The sequence below is a fragment of the Coenobita brevimanus genome, chromosome 56 (genome assembly GCF_032717465.1).
Source record: "Coenobita brevimanus isolate Jiangsu-jjx chromosome 56, ASM3271746v2, whole genome shotgun sequence".
In the NCBI taxonomy this organism is placed as follows: domain Eukaryota; kingdom Metazoa; phylum Arthropoda; class Malacostraca; order Decapoda; family Coenobitidae; genus Coenobita; species Coenobita brevimanus.
Window position 1 is genome coordinate 38,721,010 of NC_137009.1, and position 20,926 is coordinate 38,741,935.

General features: G+C 44.8%; 1 pseudogene; it reads left to right on the forward strand.

Annotated features, from left to right (window-relative positions):
• Positions 1-20,353, forward strand: LOC145401727 (vitellogenin-like; annotated as a pseudogene).
• The last annotated feature ends 573 nt before the right edge of the window (positions 20,354-20,926 follow it).

The following is a 20,926-nucleotide window of genomic DNA, read 5'->3' on the forward strand; positions in this document are numbered from 1 at the left end:
ATGGTATTGAGTACAGTTGGGGTGATTCTGTGCATCATCGCTTCTGTCGCTGCAGGTATGGCGTGTGAAGGAATTAGCTTTTGATTGGAGTAAATGGCCTGAGAGAGAGAGAGAGGGAGAGAGAGAATCCAAAAATACCTTTCTCTTACTCCAAGTCATATATATAACAGCTGGGTGATGTGGAGCCAAATATGGTGCCCATGTTGAGTAGGTGAAGGACATGCCTGCAGGGGCGACCGGTTGCCTGATGTTGATGGGTTTGCTCATCCAGACAGCTGGGGTTGATCTACTTCTACTATTACTACTACAGACTGGGTCTGATCTGCTACTACTATTACTACTACAGACTGGGGTGATCTATTACTACTGTTACTACTCTTACCAACACTACTGTCTTTGTATGTGTAAGGGTTTGTGGCTTACAGGTCCATACCTTGTTTCAGCATCATGGGGAGGCACCAACAGTCCCCTTTGTTCCACGGAGTGCCCCATCGCTGCAGCCAAACTCTCTTACATCCCTGGCCAGACCTACTCCTACTCCTACTCTGGCAACTCGACTGTGGAGGTGAACGGCGTGGAGGGCGGGGTGACGCAGACGCTGTGGGCTAAGCAGGTGGATTTGACGTGGATGACGCCCTGTGATGTGGCCATTACTCTAAAGTTCCCCAGTGAGAGACAAGGTTAGCATGGGGTACAACCACGAACATTACAAGTGTGCTAACTGTACAAGTGGAAGGTTGTACATGAACCATTAGGAAGTACACAGCAGAGAAGTATGTACAGGAAAGATACTACCTGTTCTTTGGGAAGGAGTAAGCACAGAATATTGTACTAGTCACGAGGAAGTTGTATGGAAGGAATGTTGAGCTGTAGTATTGTCTTTTTCTGCCACTGAGCTATGGAAGGTAGGCAACGAGAGGAGGAATATCTCTGACTATTTAAAGTGAATGAACATGAGACTGTGTTGATAATGTACTCATGTCATCAGCTAGTTTGTACTGATGAAGCACATAATTCGTCAGTGTGTGTGTGTGTGTGTGTGTGTGTGTGTGTGTGTGTGTGTGTGTGTGTGTGTGCGTGTGTGTGTGTGTGTGTGTGTGTGTGTGTGTGTGTGTGTGTAGCCAGTGAGTGTGTATCGATAAACCCTATCAACTAACGCGCTACTTGCTTCCAGATGAGAGCGATGTAAAGTTCCTACAACAGTACCCTCTGGTGGTGGCGGTGAGTGATGGGCGGGTGCAGCGTGTGTGTAGCCACCCTGATGATGAAGCCTGGGCCATTAACATCAAGAAGGGCATCGCGTCAGGCTTACAGAACTCCCTACCATCACTGACTGCCATGGATGCCCCGCTGAACATCACGGAGGTGGGTTGTGAGAAGAGGGAGGACGAAAGCAGGATGAGAAACAGGGAAGAATGGTGTGAGGAAGGCTGAGAATGAGGGGGAAGGGAAGAGTATTGTGAGGAAAACAGATTGTGGTGGAAGGAAGGGAGGAAGACCAAGAATAACTGACGAGAAATAGGGAAGAATAATGTGAGGAAGGCTGAGAGTAAGGTGGGATGGTAGAGTGGAGAGAGAGAGAGAGAGAGAGGAAGGTCAAAATCAAGGTGGTGAGAAATTGAGGGAAAAATAATGTGAGGAAAGCTGAGAATGAGGTGGAAGGGAGAAGACTGAAAATGGCGAAGGGAAATTTGTGATGGATACCGAGAATGAGCTGGGTTGTGAGGGTAAGGAGAGGATGGCCAAGAACAGGATGAGAATGAGATGGAAGGGAAGAATGTTGAGGAAAGAAGATTGTGGTGGAATGAAGGCAGGAAGACCAAGAAAATGTGAAATAAAAGGAAAGAGTATATATTATAGGATTGATTTTGCTGACCCCTACTCTATGATATGGGTAGATAGATTTATTTAGATAAGGGGAGACTTCTTGAATTAGTATGGCTTATATGTTGCCCTGATCAACACTGTAAGCAGGATAAGTCTTTCGTACATTGAATTCAATCCTGAGGTAGCAACTGGAATAATGTACAGCATAAAAGATAATCATTGTATTAAAAGAGTTTAAGTTTTTTATTTATTTATTTATTTATTTACTTGCATGATTGAAGCAACCATATCACATTAGATCTGGCACTGTCTCCCTCTGTCTGTATTTCCTTCTTCCTATGATCTCCAGTCTTTCAAACGCAGTGTGTCCAGGCATCACGAAATGATCGGATCTTGAATCTGGCTCTCTCTTGTATTGCTTTTGTTTTTTTTCTTGGAAGGAACAGTTTGCGGGCTCCTGGCCTTTAGTTCCTTCTTCCTAGCATTAAAAAAAAAAGTACTTTCTCTCAAGGAACCCGAATATTGAGGCTGACCATGTTACTGCAAAAGTTTATGTGAAGTAGGAGTTAAGCCAAGTGCCAGCTAATTACTTCCCAATAGTTGTAGCAAACTGGTGAGAAACAAGACGTGAAATAAGACCTTAATTCCCTTCCCTGGCAGACAGATGTGGTGGGGCAGTGTCGAACTCTGTACCAGGTGGAGGATGATGGTAGCCAAGTCGTGGTGACCAAGGAGAAGAACCACCGCTACTGCCAACACCGCTACTACACACCCTCACGCGCAAACATTCCCTGGCTCAAAACGCCTCTACCAGTCCAGGAGTCATGGTCCAGGTGCACACAGGAGATTAACGACGGGATCATCACCTCCGTCAAGTGCCAGGACAAGAATGTGATCAAGCCAATGATGGGTGCGTACAAGTTCATCACAGCTACACAGAATTCCACACTGAGGTACCTGTCTATGAGTAGCAGCCAACCAGATGCCATTTCAACCCTCTCGTCAGTTACCGTAGTGAGCAGGTCCCTCCTTTATGATTATCAGGAACCCAGGAAGAATGAGACGTTTGTATCGCACCTTGAAGAGACGCTTGAATATTTATGTCGTCGTACAAATGATGGGGTGGATAAGGAGGCAGCTTCCCTCATGGCTCGAGCAGTGCACCTCATGCGTCTTGTGCCAAATCAAGTCCTCCCACAGATTCTGGACAAAATTCGGTCCGGAGAGATCTGCCCGGATAGCCCCAAGTTGGAGAGCCTCTTCCTTGATGCCATCGCCTTCGTGCAAGACTGTGCTGATGTCAGGATTATGGTTGATGAGATGGTGAGTGGCCGGGCAACAGAGAGTCGTGTTGCACTCTACACAGCTGCACTCTACCTCCTACCCCAACCTTGCATCGAGGCCATCAGCGCTCTACAGCCATTGTTTGAGAGTGATCAGCCCCCAGCTACAACCAAACTAGTGGCAGCCTCTGTGGTTCGTACATACTGCCACAATAATCCCCAGTGCTATGATGAAGCCCCAGTGAGAAACGTAGCCCAGACTTTAAGCAGAGGGATCCAGTGCTCCTCTCCAGAAAACCCAGATTCTGTCCTCACCAACCTGAAGGCTCTGGGCAACACAGGCGTTATCACCCGAGATGTGGCCAACTCTGTCCTCACCTGCATAGAGACTGACACACCCAACATAAATATTCGAGTAGCCGCTGCACAGGCCTTCAGACTCGCCCAGTGTCGACATGAGGTTAGTAGTTCTCTCATCTTTTGCATGTCAGTCACTGGAAATTAGGGTCGTGTGTTTAAGCCTTACTCTTTAATGAAGAAGGTACGACGCCAGTTTTTTTTACTCTGAACTTTAATGCATAGGAAAGTGACAGAACATCAGTCCTCTATATATCATTGCTGACTGGACGGTTTGGCTGATAGTAGTAGTAGTAATAGCAGTAGCAGCAGCAGTAGTAGTAGTAGTAGTAGTAGTTGCCACACTAAGCCAATCTGAACGTGAACCCAGTGGACTGCAGGACAAAGTAGCCCTTCTTCCTCAGTCCACCATCCTCCTTTTGGGAGATAAGGAGAGGACTAAGGGACGTTTGTATAATTAAAATGCTTCAGTGCCCAGTCACATCAAGGCCAATACATGAATATTTTCCTCTCCAGCACCTGTTGAACCACGGCCAGTCCACGGATATCTGTTAAAAAATTGGAGGCTTCATTTCCCTACTGAAATTTAAGGAAGAAAATATAAAGCTGTTGAATTTAGTTAAGCTTCTTCTGCACTGAAATTTAAAGGTATAAAGCTGTTGAATTTAGTTAAGCTTTCTTCCCCACTGAAATTTAAAGGTATAAACATAAAGCTTTTGAAATTAGTTAAGCTTCTTCCCCACTGAATATAAAGGTACAAACATAAAGCTTTTGAATTTAGTTAAGCTTCTTCCCCACTGAGATTTAAAGGCATAAAGCTGTTGAATTTAGTTAAGCTTTCTTCCCCACTGAGATTTAAAGGCATAAAGCTGTTGAATTTAGTTAAGCTTCTTCCCCACTGAAATTTAAAAGTTTAAACATAAGGCTTTTGAATTTAGTTAAGCTTCTTCCCCACTGAAATTTAAAGGCATAAAGCTGTTGAATTTAGTTAAGCTTTCTTCCCCACTGAAATTTGAAAGGCATAAAGATAAAGCTGTGGAATGTAGTTAAGCTCCCTGGACTTCAAGACGCATTACCTTGTTCTCTCCAGACCACATGGCGTCTCATCAACCTCGCTGTGGATCCCGCCAAAGACACTGAAGTTCGAATAGCAGCGTACCTTGCAGCGGTGCGTTGTGCAGGGGAAGAAGACCTACAGAGAATAGTATCAGGCCTCTCTGAACAGCCCAACACACAAAGTCAGTGATCTTGAAGCAACTTTAGTCTCTTCAATATAACAGCATCTTTTTGTAATTTATTGTGTCAGGATTCTGAGGGCTTGAGTGGTGAGTGAATGAATATGTGACCCACTTCATCGAATATGCCTGTCGATTAGAATTCCTAGTCATATTTTTTCCCCATTTTCCTTACTTTGTAACCCTGCCTGGCTCCACATGCAGGTGAAAAATGGAAGTGAGATGATGATTTTTGGTTTTCCTCGGTTTTAATTAATTTTAGAGGACCCCTGGGAGTGGCAGAATTAATGAAGGCTGTATCTTGCCCCCTAAACTGTGAAATGTCTCCTCTGGGTTGAATGAAAGTGTCTGTTGATGGCGAGAATACAGTATAACTTACGTCCTCTGAGTAAATGAGTCAGTGATGGTCTTTTGTCTTGCATCAGTCTTATGGAAGGAGAGTGATTTTATTTTTTTTTTTAGAGACAATGAATGAAGGAAGGAAAAACAAAGGAAATAATAAAAAAAACAAGTCCATGTGCCTTAAGGTTATGAGAGAAGTGATCTGCCATCTAAAAGGACACAGACTTAATCCTTGGCTGGGACAGGAAACACTTGGATTACTTGATCTTTGTTAAAAAAAAAAAAGGCTTGACATACCTGCCACAAGACCCACCGACATGTCATAAAAACAATGCTGCGAATCCCATTATTGAATTAGGTAACCCTAGTATGTAATCACAATGGATGGTGGGTATTAGTGCTGAAGTGGTGACATGTGAAGGTGTGTGTCTTGTATTAGGACTGCTGAACCGCAGGGAACAGAAGTTAGGACTGTTCCCAGAGTCATACACATGAAATACTGTCAGTGATCTTTGCTTCATCTGCATTACCGGTAATTGATTATTGCTTTCTGCTGCTGTTCATGGGTTCAGCTTCAGTCACCTGTTAAATCTAAAACAGTCTGGCACCCCTGAGTAGCAACACCTGCGTTACAACCAAAAGGGAGCCATAGGAACCTAAGGGTTTATCAAGTGTTGTTTTGTGTTGCAGTTCGTGGGTTCATCCTGAGTCACCTACTAAACCTGCAACAGTCTGACGCCCCTGAGAAGCAGCGGCTGCGTTACAACCTCACCAACATCAAGGTGCCGAGGGACTTTGAGGCTGACCTGAGGAAGTACAGCCGCAACATTGACCTGTCCTACTGGCTGCCGTCTCTTGGTGTGGGCGTCGGTCTGGAGTCCAACCTCATTTATGCTCCCGGCTCCTTCATCCCTCGCTCCCTCCACCTCAACCTCACCGCAGCCTTGGATGGCATCTCCTTCAACATTGCTGAACTGGGTGCCCGCGTCCAGGGGCTCGACACCATCATTGTGGAGGCGTTTGGACCGGCTGGATACTTCGCCACGTCAAGCTATCAGCAGATATTCCAGGATGCAGTTGCTTTCATTCAGAAGAACTGGAGAAAAATTCATAGGGAGTTGGAGAACTTTAGACAGAGAAGATCGCTGGATTACTCAGTCATTTCCAGCTTCATCAGCAGCGTTTATGGAGAAAGTTTCAGTGAAGCTCAATTGGATGCCTTTGCTCGCATCCTGGGCCAAGAAATCAGCTTTGCATCTTTGACTGGAGACCCAAGAAATTTTGACAGCATGAAAATAATTAAGACCCTTGTGGAGAAGCTACGTCAGCTGCTGCCAGACCCTCATCATATTGACGTGGACACGGCCCGCACTGCACAGCTCAACCTGGATTACTCCTTCCCCACCATCCAGGGCACACCATTGAGGCTGCAGCTGAATACAACAACTGTGGCGGCACTGAAGATGAAGGGAAATCTCATCTCCCTTTTCTCTGATGATCCACAAGATGAGAATGTGTTAGACATTTCTCCGAGCATCACAGTAGAAATGGATGGCTTTATTGGATATGATGCATACTTGGCCAGGACAGGCCTGAAGACCAGGACGGTGGTGTCAAGCGCCACTGGTGCTACAATGAAGGTCACTGTTGTTAGTGCCAGTGAGACACAGGTGGAGCTGGACATTCCTGATGAGATGGAACTGGTCAGCATTGAGAGTGAAACTTATCTTATGAGGAACATGCGAGGCCAACCCGACACCAGGATCATCCCACCATCCTTGAGGGACATCCGCCACCCAGCCAGGTCCTGCTTCACCGCTCCTCAGTCTGTCATAGGCCTCAACTTGTGTTATGATGTCAACGTACCTGATGTCATTCATAGTATCGGTCTGCCCCTGGTAGCATCACCCGCTGTAGTAAGGCTGCACCTGAACAAAGTTAATCCGTCTTTAGGAAGTTATAAATTTAATATCACCACAAAGAGTAAGGAAGGGAGTCAGGTATTTAAGATTGACGTGGAATCTCCTGGCATTGATGTGTTGAAAAAGTCAGAGCTATATTTAACACACACAGTAATACAAGGTTCTCACATACTGTCTGCTGAAATTAAGACAGAAGGTGTGCATGGCATGGTGTGGGTGGACTTCATAAACAAACACACCCAGAAAGTTTTTGAGGCCTTCGTACGCTACTCCTCCCAAGACACTCAGCTCTTCTATGGGGTAAAGGTTGACCTCCAGATTCACCGTTCATCCAGCGGCGTGGAGTATGACCTCGAAGTGTACAGCAGTCCAAGCAGGAACTATCCCACACAGTCACGAGTCATACAGGCGAAGTTATCCAAGAGCTTCCCTCGTCCTGAAATCTCATGGGATATAATGTTTAAAACTGACAATGCCATCAGGAGATACGTGGAACTTGATTTTATATGTAAGTCTGAGTTTGTTTTGTATCCTATATGACAGTAAAATCTTGAAATGGAACTTGATTTGATAATGTAAGTCTTGGCTTTTTTTTATTCATTTTAGGGCAGCAACATCACCTTGAAATTTTTCAGTAGATAAGTACACCACTCATTTAGAATTCTAGTGTAAACAGAGACCGACCTTTTCCCACCACTAATGCATCTGTCACTAGCCAAGCCATTGTTAACTTCGTTCTAGGTCATTCACTCTGTCTCGGCCCAAATATTCATCTTTAGGCCGCTTATTTCATACACTCAGTGGCAGAAAAAAAGGCAATACTGTGGCTCTTCATCCTTTCTGTAGCACTTCTTCATGACTAGCTAGCATCATATTCCAGTGCTAATCTGTTGTTATAACTCAACGTTCAAGATGGGGGGATGGCAATTTTAGGCCAAGTTAAAGTGAATAGAGTACAGCTGCAATGATGTGTTTGGTTAGTTGATCCCAAGCATTACTGTACCATAATTCTTTCACCTTAACTAGACAGATTTGTATCCTTTTGCAGCATATTTTTCACAGACCATTGGCGGAATAGGACAATACTGTGACTTTACATCCTCTCCATAGCATTTCCTGCTGACTAACAGCATACCGGTATTCTACTTTTAATAATTCGTTATAGTTCAGCATTCAAGATGGAGAGACTGCAGTTTAGGACTTGTTGTAGTGGACAGAGTGTGGGATATCCATTGAAAGGGTTTGATATGTACCGTTAAGCCTTGGGGGAGTACTGGTCAGTTTTACTTTGACAGTTTGACAGTTTTACTCGCCACTGGAAACCTCCTGGATTCTCAGGGTTATTATAAAGATGCTTAGCTGGTCATGGCAACTGTATCTCTCTTTAGGATCGAGGAGTTTGATTCTGACGCCATTTTTGCAGTGAAGGTTAACACAGTATTCTATCACACGTCTATGGGAAATTGAAATTGATTTTTTTATAATTCTGACACTATATTTACAGTGAAGGTTGACACAATCTCTCCCTTTTTTTTTTTTTTTTTTTTTTTTTTTTTTATGCGAGGAAGAAGGAACCAAAGGCCATGAGCCCGCAGTAACAGTTCCCTCCAAGAGAAAAACAAAATACAATAGAGAGCCAAATTCAAGATCCGATCATTTTGAGATGCCTGGACACACTGCGTTTGAAAGACTGGAGATCATAGGCAGGAGGAAATACAGACAGAGGGAGACAGTTCCAGAGCTGACCTGTTGCATGAATGAAAGACTGGGAGTAACGGTTAACTCTTGCATTAGAGAGTTGGACAGAAAAGGGATGAGAGTTTGCTGCCAGACGGGTGCTACGCGCCCGTCGTAGAGGTGGAGGAATGCAAGCAGACAGTTCAGAGGAGCAGTGACCATTAAAGTAGCGATAGAAAAGAGATAAAGATGCAACAGTGCGGCGAAGAGACAGAGGTTGAAGGGAGTCAGTAAGAGGAGGAGAGTTAATGAGACGAAAAGCCTTTGACTCCACCCTATTGAGAAGAGCTGTATGTGGGGAGCCTCCCCACACATGAGAGTTGTACTCCACACAGGGGCGGATAAAACCCCTGTATAGAGTCAACAATTGTGCAGGGGTGAAGAAAGAGCGGAGTCGGCTTAGCACACCCAATCTCTTGGAAGCAGATTTTACAAGAGATGTAATATGATCTTTCCAAGATAAGTCCCGAGTAAATGAAACCCCAAGCATGTTCAAGGATGATGCAGGATTAATCTGAATATTATTAAACATTAGTGGGTATACCTGTGGAAGATTTTGTCGGGTTGATAGGTGTAAGAACTGAGTCTTAGAAGCATTAAAGACAACCATATTATTTTTACCCCAGTCAGAGATATGAGCCAAGTCAGATATTAGGTGTGCCATAGCCTCATCCCTTGTTTCTTGAAGTAACTGTTGAGATGGGCGTTGTAGGATCTCAGAATTTGATTAATATTTTGATAATTTTGACCCTATTTTTGGAGTGAAGGTTGATACAATATTCTGCCACAATATATCTATAGGATCTCAGAATTTAATTAATGTTTTTTTTTGCACCATTTTTGCAAGGAAGGTTGACACAATCTTCCTTTAATGTAGATCCCAGAATTTGATTAATGTTTTGATAATTTTGACTCTATTTTTGCAGTGAAAGTTGACACAATATTCTACCACAACATACCCGTTCCCTCCAACCTCTGCGAGCTGGACTTCCACTTTGGCGTGATGGGCTGGGCAGTGGAGAGCATCATCAGCAAAGCCTCGTCGTCCAGGGAGAGCGTCGAGTACTCCTCCAGCCTCAAAGTGACGCGAGGGGACCAGATACCAGTCGCCATTGAGGGGTCCACCGCCATAGAAGGATCACTCAGGCACAACTTCAGCATCAGGACGGCTGTTAATTGTAGGTCTGCCCTGTATGTGCCTTTGACACTGTAGGTTTGGCCTGTATATGCCTTTAACACTGTAGGTTTGGCCTGTATATGCCTTTCCTGCACTGTATATGCCTTTAACATTGTAGGTTTGGCCTGTATATGCCTTTAACATTGTACGTTTGGCCTGTATATGCCTTTAACACTGTAGGTCTGGCCTGTATATGCCTTTAACATTGTACGTTTGGCCTGTATATGCCTTTAACACTGTAGGTCTGGCCTGTATATGCCTTTAACATTGTAGGTTTGGCCTATATATGCCTTTAACACTGTATTTTTGGCCTGTATATGCCTTTAACACTGTATTTTTGGCCTGTATATGCCTTTAACACTGTATTTTTGGCCTATATATGCCTTTAACACTGTATTTTTGGCCTGTATATGCCTTTAACACTGTATTTTTGGCCTGTATATGCCTTTAACATTGTACGTTTGGCCTGTATATGCCTTTAACACTGTAGGTTTGGCCTGTATATGCCTTAGAGAGAAAGTAGAGCCAGTGATGATAATAGTAATAATAATAATAATAATAATAATAATAATGACTCCCTTTTCCCACAACAGTTCAGCTGGGGACCGTCAGATTTAAGATTATGAAAAACGCACGGAAGCAAGGCCACAACTTCAACCTGGACATGGAGATGCTTTGCCCTACGGAAAACCTGAAACTTTTTAGTATCATGGCCGCCTATGTCCAGTCTGAGCCCTCCATCGCAGCGAAATTGGAGGTAAGGGTGATTCAGCAGGAGGAGAAGGAGGAGGAGGACGAGTAATAGTAGTAGTAGTTGTAGTGGTTGTGGTGGTAGTAGTACTAATAGCAGCAGTAGTAATAGCAGCAGCAGGGATGGTAGTAGTAGTAGCAGTAGCAACAATGGTAGTAGTAGTAGTAGTAATAGTTTCCACTAAGCCGCATTCTTGGATGGTACTGGTTGTCCATAGAGTCAGTATACATTAATCTAAGCCTTCATTTTTTCTCATATGCTCAAAAGTGTAGGAGGATTTTCCAGCTTTCAAATGAACTATGATACGGTATGATACAATATTAATCATGCTGTGCTTTGGCAGATCGACATACCACAGCTCGGGGACAGCATCAAGTTTGAGATGAAGGTGGCGGACACTGGAGAGAATGACTACATCGTGAAACTTGGACTAATTCAAGATGACGTGAGCCTCGTCCACATCCAGGGTCCCGTGTCAGTTGAGGTCTCCCGCAGGGCCCTCAAATTCCACTCCGCCCTGGCCATAACCTTCTTCAAGTTTGATCCGTACAAGATACCGTTCGGCTTCGAGTTCTCTGATCATGAGGAGATGGTGTACGTTGGGGTATCCAAGGAGAATCAGGATATCGCGCATGCCGAGTACAGACTCTCGGCTCATCGTAAGGGCTTGGACTACTCGACAATCGCGATAAAGATCCTGCTGCCTGGACTGATTGAGAATAAGGTTGATATCTTAGCGTCGCAGAGGGATTATCGGTTTATCATGAGGAGTGTGGTGTTCCCTGGCAGCCAATCATCACACGGGATTAAAATTGATACGGCTGTGGATGTGGGACACGGGGTGGTAAGAGCGGAGGTGGCCTGGGATGAGGACAGGGACCCCAGTCAGAAAGTTAACCTAGAGGGACATTATTTTGTCCATCCCCTCGTCGTTACACACTTCGGCTTCAGGTAAATGACTCTATCCATCTGTTTATCTATCTATCTGTCTATGTCCGTCTCTAGTTAAACGCCTTATTCCCAGAGGGGTGGCCACAGACGAATCACCTCCATTTCACCATGTCCCGTGCCATCACACTGTCCTTTCTCCAACTAATACTCCCTCTCATACACCTTACCTCTCCACCTCATCCCTCCACCTCATCTTAATCTTGGGTCTCTTTATCTTGTACGTAATGATATTGGATTGGATGTTAATATTTAATGTTTAGCCATGAAGTGAGTGACATTTGAAGATACCTAGTAGTAGTAGTAGCAGCAGTAGTTGTACCAGTAGTAGTAGCAGTAGCTGTATTAGTAGCAGTAGTTGTAGTAGCAACAGTAGACTATATTAAAGAAAAACTAGTCTCCTCATTGCAATAATGACTTTAATACCTCCCCAGGGGCACTCTGACATGGCTCTCCCAACCATACAACTTCAGACTCAACACGGATTTCGCCAACCCATTCGTGGAAGCAGAAAGCCAAAACTCACTCCAGCTCGAGGTGATCACGCCAGCCCACGAGACACACTCCCTAGACGCCCAGGTACTGTGTCCATAAATTTTGAAGGAGCGTTGTGGTGCGGATGAGGATGCGATAGGAAGCGTTAGGAGAAACACACTGAGGTGGTTTGGCCATATGGAGAGGATGGACAGTGAGAGACTAACGAGGAGAGTGTATGTGAGTGAGGTGGAGGGGGGGAGAGGAAGGGGGAGGCCAAGGAGGAGATGGAGAGATGGAGTGGAGGAGTATATGAGAGAGGGGTGTGTGAGCTGGGAGCAGGGCAGTGAAATGGCGGGGGACAGGGCGACATGGAGGCGATTTGTTTGTGGCCACCCCTTACGGGATTAAGGCGTCTGGCCTTATGGTCAAACCGCCTCAGTGTGTTTCTCCTAACGCTTCCTATCACATCCACAACTACACCACAACGATCCTTCACTTCCTTATTTGTCAGTCTGTCTCTCCATGTGACTCCACAGGCTCCTCTCAAATAACTCATTTCCACTGCTCTCACTCCTGACTTCTGTCCCTCCAACAAGGTCAAAGCTTCCATTAGAGTTGGTATCACAATACTATCATGTAGTAACTTTTTCACTACCATGCTCACTTCCCTGTTTCTTATCACTGCTTTCTAGGAACCAGCAATCTTTCTTCCTAGTTGTCCCTTTTTAAATCCATCTCTTTGATGCTTCCCTAACAGATGAACACACAACATCGGCACAGACTGATAATGGTGGACTCTCACGTTATGTATAAAGACCCAGAAGGCAGTCAGCACCGATTCAGGAGTAGAGTCAACTGGGAGAAGTCCAATTATCCCTATGGCTTCAAGGTGGACTCCATGCTGAGCCACCTGTGTCCTGATGGAAACGAGGAATCCATTGACGTCCAGGCCACACACCAAAACTCTCCCCAGCAACGAATTATTGACCTGAAGGTAAAATTGAGGGTGTTAGAGGTTGAGTATCAGTGTGTATACATTGTGTATTTACTTATTTTGTCTTTATGGCACTTTAATAATGAATACTATGTGTATGCAAAGTGTGTATGTATTTTTTTGGGTTTCTGTGGTACTTTAATAATGACTGATATCTGTATGTTTCTGTATTGTTTATATGTATTTACCTATTTATTTTGTTTATATTGCACTTCATTAATGCACTGTGTTGTCCCGTCAGGCCTCAGTACGTGCCATCTACATGACCAAACCCGTTGTGACAGAACTCCAAGTGGCCAACCAAGAGAACTGCTACAAGACAAAGCTACTGACAGTTATCCACGAGCCAGCCACCATGTTTGACTGGCAGCTGGAGACATTCCCTGAGGGGGGTGTAAAAGTCCTTGATACGTCCGTTGACATGAAGGCTGTTCGTGATTATTTACATGCGTTGCTGAGGAAGCCTATATGGAAGGATGAGGCAGAAGGGCAGGAGGGAGGGGAGTACGAGGCAGGAGGAGAGGAAAAGGCAGGAAGAGAAGAAGGAGGAGAGGAAAAGGAAAGAAGTGAGGGAGGAGGGGAGTTTGAGGCAAGAGGAAAATATGAGTCAGGAAGGGAGGAAGAAGGGGAGGATCAGGCTGGAGGCGAGTATGAGGAAGGAAGAGAGGCAGGAGGGGAGTATAAGGCAGGAGGGGATGAGGCAGAGGAAGGGGATAATACCATGAAGTTCTATAGCACCCGCAGAACTGTCCTTCGTTCACGGTACCATCGCCTTGACCCCGGCACCCACTCACTCACACTCCAGTCCCCCTCACGCACTCTGGAGGGCCTGGCCAAGTACTCACCCTCGGAGTTCTCCCTCGAGGTCTACCCCAACCGAGACGAGGGCGAAGCCAAGTACGAGGTGGCAGCAAAGTCCTCCCACGGCTATTTTGGATCCAAGTATGAGGGTCACGTGAGGCACCCAAGCTTAACCAAGGACATCGCGGGTTACGTGGAATTCTCAGGCGGTGGAGAGACTCATGAAGGGTGTCTCCAGATCGACGTTTTCCCGGACACAGCGGATAAAGTCACCGGTGATATACGTTCCTCCCTCATCGCCAACAACACTGTCAGAGTCGAGATGGATTTGCAGTCCAGGGTAAGATATTTTTTTTCTATATTATTTGTTATTATTGTTGTTGTTATTATTATTATTATTATTATTATTATTATTACATCTACTATCATTATTATTATTATTATCCTTATCATTATTATTATTATTTCAGGTACTGCCGACGAATCCACACATAGTCATAACCACAGCCTGGACCCCCCACACGAAGGCCGTTGATCTCACCCTCCACACGTCCCTCACCTCACTGTCCAGCCTCTCAATGGTCGCCAAGTATGACCTCACCACAGCCCAGGATGCTGTGGTGGCCGCGCGTGTGGATGTGGAGGAGATTACTGTGGTGGAGTTCTCTGGAGTCCTTCGCTCTCAGGTTAATTCATCATCATTTCGTCGTTGTCGTCATCATTATTATCATCATTGTCATCATAGTCGTCGTCGTCATCACCACCATTATCATCACTGTCGTCGTCATCATCATTGTCATCATCATCATCACCACCACTATCATCATCATTATCATCATCATCGTCGTCGTTGTCATCATCATCATCATCATCATCATCATCATCATAATCATCATCATCACCACCACCACCATCATCATGATTATCATTATCATCGTCATTGTCATCATCATCACCACCACCATCATCATCATTATCATTCATCGTCATCATCATCATCATCATCACCATCACCGTTGCCAATTAACCACTATTTACATATAATCACCTCTATCTTGCCCCAGAATTTCAAAACCAGTGTTATATAAATAGGTCAAGTTAACCCTTTCAGTCTTACATATTTTTTCATCATATTCCCATTACCTTCAGATAATTATGTTCAGATTGAGACTAATTAAGCTTGAGGTGGTTAGATAATTATAGTCTCATTAGCTCTATAACTACAAGAAATCTGTGTCTATCTCCATCTATCTCTAGCCAGACGCCTTAATCCCGTAAGGGGTGGCCACAAACAATTCGCCTCCATGTCACGCTGTCCCTTGCAGTTTCGCTGCCCTCCTCACAACTTACACCCCACCCTCTCTCGTATACCTCTCTCATCCTTGGTCTCCCCCTGCCATTTCGCTGCCCTCCCCCCAACTTACACCCCCCTTTCTAATATACCTCTCTCATCCTCGGTCTTCCCCTCCCTCACCCCCCTCTCTCTCTCATAAACCTCTCTTATCCTCAGTCTCCCCCTCCCTCTCACTCACATACACTCACTCTGTAATCTAAACAAAATCATATGGTAGGAAAAATAAAAATGGTTATCAAACTGAGAGGATTAAAGTGAAAAGAGTATAGCAAATTTGTATTATCCTCTAATTTGGTCCCTCTAATTTGGTCTCTCTAATTTGGTCTCTCTAATTTGGTCCCTCTAATTTGGTCTCTCTAATTTGGTCCTTCTAATTTGGTCCCTCTAATTTGGTCTCTCTAATTTGGTCTCTAATGTGGTCCCTCTGATTTGGTCTCTAATTTGGTCTCTCTACAGGTCATGCCCCACTGCCTTGGTCACCACATGGATGCCAAGCTCAGCACTTTTCTTTATGGCGATTTTGGTGTCCAGTCTGACCTCTGCCAACCCACGTTCATGAAGCTGGTGACCAAGAATACTGAAGGGAGGAAGAGCTACATTTCCCAACTCGGCCTGAAGCACCCAAGTCGCCTGGAAGTGAGTTTGTCTGAGAAGGAAGCGTGGGAGGATGCTCGGCCCATCGCACTGGCTGGGGTCCAACTGGCATCACCTACAATTGTCACTGTCGAAGCTGCCTACCAGGAAGAGAAGTACCAGGAGATCAAGGTATGGACTGCCACCACCTACAGAAATATTTATCTTCATCTTTTTGTGGTACCAGTGCGCCTTTTTGTCTTATTCTTGCTACCACCTGCAAAAATGCTAACCAGTACCACTCGTATCAACATTTGTGGTACCAGTATATCTTTTTTGTCTAATTCTTGCTACCACTAGACAGCACCATTCAGCTTAGAGGAGATGTCTGGTATACCCTTTTTACTCTGTCTATCTATCTATCTATAGTCTCCATGTCCCCCTGTCCCCCGCCATTTCGCTGCCCTACCTCCACCTTACACCTCCCCTCTCTCATATACCTCTCCATCCCTCTATCTGTCTATTGCCAGACGCCTTAATCCCGCAAGGGGTGGCCACAAACAAATCGCCTCCATGTCACCCTGTCCCCCGCCATGTCGCTGCCCTACCCCCAACTTACACCCTCCCTGTCTCATATACCTCTCTATCCATCCATCTCATATATATACATTTACAGGAGTCTTTGAGTGAGAAGGCCGAGTATATGTGGGATTTGGTTAAGGACAAGGTTGAGGACGTGTACCAGGAACTACAACAGGAAGCCAGAGAACAAAACTTTACCTTCCCTGATCCAGAACTAGTGACAGTAGTAATGCAGGTCAAGGAGGAGGCGCGAGAGATCTGCCAGGTAATGTGCTAGGATGACTGAGCTTGTGTTTTAAGAGTCCCTGATTGTGCTTTTGTCTTCACTCGTACAGCTGTCAGAGTATTCATAACCAAAGTACAGTAGAGAAAGTGTTAGTGTAAAATACTGTATGTTCTGGTTAAGTGCTGCCCTAGTTTCAATGTGTAGATATAATTCTCCCTTTAGTGTGAAAAATATGGCATAACATAACTGCTGTAGTTTATCTTTTGAGGGGAAAAAATGATGATGATGATGATTTTGATGATGAAGATGATAGCCAATAGCCAGAATGATAATGATAAGAGGAGTATTGATGATGATGATGATGATGAAGAAAAAGATTACCAACGGCAAAAGTGATGATAGGAGAGTAGTGATGATGATGATGATTTTGATGATGATGGTGAAGAAGATGATGACCAACAGCAAAAATGAAGGTGATGATGAGTAGTGATGATGATGATGAAGAAAAAGATTACCAGCAGCAAAAATGAAGGTGATGATAAGAATAATAGTGATGATGATGATGATAATGATGATGATGTGATGATAAGAATAATAGTGATGATGATGATGATGATGATGATGATAGATACTTTTGCAGGAGGTGATGAATGACATGGTGTATCCGGTGTGGGATATGGTGTCTCGCTTCTCCAACTGTCCACTCGTGACCTCCACCAGACAGGTTGTTGAGTGGGTGTGGTCTGGCATCGCTCGAGTTCAGGAAAGCTACACAGACACCCTCAGTCAGCACGTCAAAGGCCTTAACTTATATGGATTCGTTAAGCTCATCATAGACAGTAAGTAACTTTATTTTAAATACTGCAAACATCGACATAGAGATAGGCATGTCTCTGATGATGATGATGATGATAATTGAAGTAGAACAGTAGTAGTATTATCTGTTGTCTGTCTATTACCACAGTCGTCCTTGATGCTGAGCGATGGGTACTGCTTGGTGAGGAGCCTGAGGTGGTACAGCGAATTAGGGAAGACCTGGAGAGGACCACACTGTACCGCCTCATCAAGCAAGACTTCGTGGACCCCCTCACTCGTGCCTACCCGGACCTCAGCCAAGCCCTGGATGAGATGGTGAGGAATGTGAGGAGGAGCCTGGCTGAGGACGTGTATAAGCTCATGACGGAGGCGATGAACTATCCCGTCGTATATCAGTTCACGCAGCGCATCATCCGTTACTATGAATCGGTGAGTGGGAGGTCTTAGTGTGTAGTGTGAATCGGTGAGTGGGAGATGTTAGTATGTAGTGTGTAGTGATTATGGTCAGTTTGTTTACATCTGAGGGAGGTGGGCCATTCTCACAGCGTGAATCGTAGTCGCAGTTGCATAAAATTCGACTTAGCTACAAAACAGTACTGAGTCTCCTTAGTTACTAGTCAGATCAACCCACCAGTCTGACTATACCTGACCTTAAATGAAGCTGAAAGGAGTGATAAATTCCTGTCAAGTTAAACACACTATAGTACTGTATATAGCCTTGTATGTAAGAAGTCTTTGCGTGAGGGTGAGCCTGCAAATATAATCCAGTTAATCAGAGGGTTGAAGGACAGAGAATGGATGTGAAGGGGAGGTGAAAATGGTATACATCAGGGGTTCCCAACCTGGGGTAAATTACCCCAAGTGGGGTAATTTGGTCTTTTGTGAAGGGTAATGGGGGAGGTAACAAAAAAAAAAAAAAAAATTAAAAATCATACCAGTTATGATAGACTTCGGACCTATACTAAAATTCAGAGATGAATGTTTAAAGTCATGTTTATTTGGTATCAGTGTTAATAATAAAAATAAATTACTCCTTGCAATAACTCTCTTGGTTTTAGCCTAACCTTTAATTAAGTCCTACATTCAAACTAAAATCTAGGCATCAAAATGTTAAGCAGCTAAAATGCAATTGTGGAAACATAAGCAATGAGGGGTAATGAGTGAAGGGAGGTGTGGAAAATGGGGTAATGGGTAAATAAAGGTTGGGAACCCCTGATATACATGAATGAGTCTGAAGGCAGGAGGTATGATGAAGGCCAAGAAACGTGTGACTGGATATGGTAAATAGGTGTGTGGCAAAGCAATGAATGGAAGCTGAGGAAGGGAAAGCATAAAGAAAGGATTGGAGTGGATGAGTGAAGTGTGGAGTATGGTTGGAGGTGTATATGACAAAAATTGCACCTCTTCTTGATAACTGATGAAATGATTCTGTCACGAAAGTATTTATGAAACGCATCTAAAAAAAATATATACATTGTGGACAGTTTTTGCATGTGAGGTGGAGTCAGGATTTTGAACTTTTGACTGGAGAGTAAACTGCGTAATCCATTTTACTGAGCTGGACCATTAGCACCAGGGTTCAAATTTTGGTGCTGGCAGGTGGTATGACTAACCCACAACAGGCTCAAAGGTCGAAGTTAGTCAGATGAGCACCACGGCTTAGCATCTCATGGTGTCTGCTTCAATATTTGCCTTTAATCTGTTATATTCTTATACTATCTCTTCCTTGTTTCTGGATTATGTGCATTTTTTGAGGGGGAGGAGTGGGAGAGTAGGGTTGGGATTATGATAATGATGATGTTAATAATAATAATTGAAGTAGTACAGTAGTGTAAGTAGTAGTGGCAAGAGTAGTAGTAGTAGTATTTGTTGTTGTTTTTCAGGGCGAACTGTGGACAATTTTACTGCGGGACTCCATCATTAAGCTCCTAGAAGAGGCCAGCCTGGTGTCAGTGCGGAGTGACCAGAATTACCTCACCTTCCACATCCCCATCCACAAGCCCATGTACTCCCTGGGCCAGCTGTTCCAAGAGATCATTCCGCCGTACCCTGTTGTGTGGGCGGATAATTATTTGTGGCTGCAGGACGCGTATATCCCAACACCCATCAAGAACACCATCTGGTCTTACTATAACTTGAAACCACAGCACCTCCTTCCCCCATACAATGCTTCTGCTATTGTCGTTGATGAGACCAATTTGATGACTTTTGATGGGGCTGTGCTAAGGATTCCACGCTCCCACTGCAAGGTCCTGCTGACATCAATCCCAGGTGTTGCTCGCGTCTTGATGTCACACCCAGATGAGGTGCAACCCGCCTCATATCCAGAAGTCACGTTTGAAGCAGGGCATAACCAGGTCACCATCAGCCCTAACTTCACCGTCACACTGAATGGGGAGCCTGTGAGTGGTGAGCGTATTGAGCCACCCCTCATCATCCAGGTAACGCCAAATGATACAAGGGTGATGTCCCCACTTCTTGGCCTGTACATGTTAAAGGACAAACATGTAGTGATGCTAAATGTCTCTGGCTGGGCGTTCAACCATACCTGGGGTCTCCTTGGCTCCTACGATGGTGAGGTGGCCACTGACTGGTACACACCCAGCGGAAGGAAAGCACATGACCTGAAGGATCTGGCTAGGTCTTGGCAGGAGGACCCAAGCTGCCCCACACCAGATGTTGATAATGTACCGAAAACTATGCATATGCTGAAGGCCGCCACATGCCACTTCAGCATAGGCATGAGGTCACTGTGTATGCCTGTGGTTAATCCTGAGCCGTACATCCAACTGTGCTACAGCTCATTCAAGTACACGGATGCCAACGCAGGGTACAGGGCCGTGTGTGCCAGTCGGGGAGTGCCTTACCCCCCACCATTCCTGCCCTGCGAAACACAACACACAGGACTGAACAACGAGTCTTCTGCACAGTCTTATGGCCGTGAATTGTGATCCAGTTAGAGAGAGACAGAGAGAGAGAGAGAGAGGCGATAAGCTAATGTCCCTTTCTCTGTCAACACTGCCTTGTGATCCAGCTTAAGTGTGTTGTATCCTCCACCACATTTGCCACCATTCCTTCATTGATTTAACATGAGTCCTTTACTTCTTACATTTAGGAGAAATACGCTGAGGTGGTTTGGACATGTGGAGAGAATGGAGAATGAAAGACTGACTAAGAGGGTGGATGTAGGTGAAGTGGAGGGAGGGAGAGGGAGGGGGAGACCAAGGATGAGGTGGAGGGATGGAGTTGAGAGGTATATGCGGGAGGGGGGAGTGAGCTGGGGGAAGGGTAATCAAATGGTGGGTGACAGAGCGACTTGGAGGCGTTTGTCTGCGGCCACCCTTTGCTGGATTAGGGCGTCGGGCTATAGATAGATAGATAGATAGACTTTACATCTTGAAACCATGTGATGCGATCCAGTTAGTTTGTCTGTATCCATAACCCTTTTACTGTAACCACTTCACTGTTATGATGTACTGTATTTTTTTATTTCATTCTTATTATTTCTAGATTATTTTAGACTT